The 3,704-nt window shown below is 38.1% G+C and overlaps 1 long non-coding RNA gene across 1 annotated transcript; it reads right to left on the bottom strand.

Moving 5' to 3' along the window:
- Positions 1-446: 446 nt before the first annotated feature.
- On the bottom strand, positions 447-2,689 carry LOC133223677 (uncharacterized). The gene is made up of 3 exons (XR_009728650.1): positions 2,638-2,689; positions 1,707-1,766; positions 447-567 (listed from the first exon to the last, which is right to left on the bottom strand). It is a non-coding gene; the product is annotated as an uncharacterized LOC133223677 (long non-coding RNA).
- Between the last annotated feature and the right edge of the window lie 1,015 nt (positions 2,690-3,704).

Below are 3,704 nucleotides of genomic sequence, written 5' to 3'. Positions count from 1 at the left end.
TGATCCTGCCCCTTTATTCTGCTCTCATGAGACCTTTTTTCCCCTATATCATTGACTGCATAGTACAGTACAATATAAATACACTACTTGGCTAGCCAGATTTTTAGTGTCTAAGAAAATGAAATGCGTTCTTGAGAAAATCCCAAAATTTCTCTTCAGCAATAAAGGAGTACAATAGCAGATGCTGTAATTATGTAGAGAATCATTTCTATTCCATATTGCCTACTATACCACTAAGATATATTTTCAAATATATCTGCATGCTACTCATTCAAAATCAGACTATGTATTTAGTCAGATGAAGCATGATTTTGGAAGGCAAATACTTTATTAACTGGTAATGGAATGAAGGTCTCAGAAAGAGTAGACTAATAAAGACTTAGCTAGTGTGAAGGCTCTTTTTACACATGCATGTTCTCTCAGAACTCCTGGTGAGCTGTATGTTGGTGACTCTGGTCCAGATGATAAACAGTGTAAACAGGCACTGACTTACACTAGCTGTGATTCTTCCCATATGCTTGATTTGCTTCTGTCTGTTGAGCCTTAACCCTTATCACAGCCATAGGCCTATGGAAATTGCATCTTTCACTAAAGTTTTATTGTGAGATATGAAATTAGTTTCTTTTTATCTTGTAGATGAAATTTTGCGCTTTGCCTTCAATAATATTTGAGAAATCCTGTATACAAGCTTGCATTACGTACTGTGTCCTTTGCTGTAGACCATCTGAATTTAGATATCCACCTGTAAGTGTCTGCATAGAAGTATCGGGTTTATATGTCAAGGTTTTGGTAGTAGGGGGACTCAAGAATGGATTTTCTGAGAAGACAGCAGAAGCTGTTCCCAAGTCATACAGCTAGTGCAGGGGAAGAGGTGCTCCTGGCACTGGAGCAGAGATTTCCCTGCAGGTGATGATCACAGGGAAGCACATTGTCTCCCTGCAGTCCATTAGGACTCCATGCTGGAGCAGGTGGATGTGCCCAGAAGAAGGCTGTGACCTGTGAGAAGCTCATGCTGCAGCAGGTTCCTGGCAGGACCTGTGACACTGTGGAGGACCTGTAACCCTGTGGAGGACCCATGCTGGAGTCCATTCAGGCAAATGTCAACCCACAGCAACAGAAGGCAGACAGCTCTGCTGCCATTATAGTGGCTGGAGGTCTATAAACTCAATGAAACCCACGGAAAGGTTTGGCAAACCAGGCATAAGCAGAGCAATTCACTTGTCATGCATAGGCATCTAAAGCCATAGGAAATACTCTAAGTACCTGATATCTGGTTATCGCTCCAGTAGAGTATGGCGCCTCCAGTTTTCTGCCATGTATGTTGGCAGATAACTAGAGGTCTGAGATGACAAGAAGAACCACAGATAGTACTAGCTAGCTATGTGTGGGTGGCTGAATTGAGAGCCCCTAGATGTTTGGATGATTCAGGATGACATGAATATCTGTCCCTATAGTCTTCATTGATTTTAGTGATCAGATCTTCACTAGGTACAATGGAAAACTGGGCACAAAGCTCGTGGATGAACAGATAAATGTAGATGCCACATTTACATGTCTTTATCTCATGTATTTTGTTAATCCCATCTGAAATCCATCCTTAATATTGTCAGACTAATGGACAGTCCTTTTAATTCATGACTGACACTATGGCACTGTATTTCGAATATAGTATCTATAACTTGCTGAAAATAGATTTGGGACATTACCTGAAATCACAGGTAACAATCGTATTTCCTTGTAACTGTCATTATTTTGGCATTAACATCCTGGAAAATATTGATTGATAAGATAGGCAGCACAAAAACAAGTTGTCCAAGCAAGAAAACTAGGCAACTTCTTACAGTTACATAATGTAAAAACAGCTAAGTAGTAAACAATTTCGAGCGTATATTCCCAACAGCTTTCTGAATGCATTATGTTTTGCATCACTGTGTTTTGCAGAAAAAAATACATGTCATAATGCTATATTTTTGCAATTTCAGAAAAAAATCTTCACTCTGATTAGAAAAAGTAAGTTGAAATCTCTTCCACATTATTCCATTGTTCAGCAGAAATTCTGTATTGGGATTTCTGATAGACTATGATCATAAAGTACATATAGTACTAGATTTTCCCCATCAATATTAATTTTAATGTTAATTTACATTTTAATGTTAATTTTAACGTTAATTACAGTATTAGGAATACGAGACTCTAAAAATAATTCTCACTGATTTTTGTTTCTGCAGTTATTTTTGTCTTTTATCATGCTTTCACTGTTAAATACTTCCTTTTTCTATGACCAGTTTCCCTGCTCTCTTCTACTAATCAGCTATTCCACTGTGTATATTAGACCACTAGAGAACTATTCTTTCATACTAGTCTGTGGGACTTCTCCAAAATAAGCACCATTTAAGTTTCACACATCTGTAGTTGTAGCCTCTCGTGTCCTCCAGGTGCGTCAGTCTAAAAGTAACCCATGGTGTCAGTAAAGTCCTAACTTCCAGTGAAATATATTTTATACTTTCAACATTGGTATGATATAAGGTCAGTGTTTGCCAACATGGGTAATCTGGAGGTGGAGCCGAGATGCTTTGTCTAAAGCTGTGGGCCATGAGTGCTTCAGTCTGATTTCAGCCCTGATTCTGTCACGCTGACTTGAATCTCTGCCTTGACCTCATTCCTGACTTGTCAGTATAGATGCACTTGGAAGGATGGCCCATGGCTGATTCAGGTCACTGCTGCCAACCTGCTCTGCTTTTTGCTGCTCAAGTCCTGTGACATCATGCCCTTGTCAGAGAGGGCCCTGCCTTGCCCCATTCAGCTATCCTTACAGAGCATCAGCCCTTGTTGCTCCCTGATAAAGGCGATGACTGTGATTCTAATCACACAAGACCATTCTCTGTCATGTTACTGGATAAGCATGCAAAATTCTTTATAACAGTTGTGCACATATGCTCAGTCACATTCTTGATACCCAGAAAGCACTAACTCTTTTAAGGACTGCTGTTATCCAAGAAACCAAAGGAGAGGGGTGGTATTCAGACTATATCTGGATAAAAAATACCATAAACACCATATTTTCTGATAAACAAACTCACTAAATTCATATTATAGTTCAGTGAAGAAAGGAACACAAGTGACTCCTACGTTGAAGAAAAAAAGGGAATGACAATTCTGTACGATAGCTTCCTCATTTCACCAGTTTCTCTGAGTTGATACAGCGAAAATAAGCTCTGTGCAAGATCACCTCTTGTCAAACAGCAAGGTTTTGTGCCTTTTGTGCTCCTCTTCAAAACAGATATAATTTATAATGAAAAAAAGTTATTACCATTATGAGCAACCTTGTCTAATACTAACAATTTTAACAACAAGGAAGAGGGAAACATCAATTTTTCTTCTCATGCATCCTAAACATTAACGTATAGCTTCGAGACAGTTAATCTTTCCTTTTTTTTTGTTCCTGCCAGACCTACAGTCTTTTTAAGGAAAGATGTATTGAAACGTCAGCCAAGAAAAATGAGTAAGTAATTTCTTTTCCATGGAAGGGGAATGAGCAGTCTATCCAGATAGTTTCAAGAAACAAAGATGAATAATGAAATTAATAGTTAATACATTAAAAAGTGCAATGTTGAGTTCACCAAAATTTCACTGTTACTTGAAATTACTTTTTAATAGAGATTGTTTTCAAAAGCTTATATTTTGATTTTGATCCTTTAAAATAG

This window comes from Neopsephotus bourkii, unplaced genomic scaffold (assembly GCF_033783945.1).
Source record: "Neopsephotus bourkii isolate Nb327-2 ecotype Australia unplaced genomic scaffold, CSIRO-AGI_Nbou_v1 NB_1638, whole genome shotgun sequence".
Classification (NCBI taxonomy): Eukaryota; Metazoa; Chordata; class Aves; order Psittaciformes; family Psittacidae; genus Neopsephotus; species Neopsephotus bourkii.
This window is presented reverse-complemented; position numbering and strand designations above follow the sequence as displayed.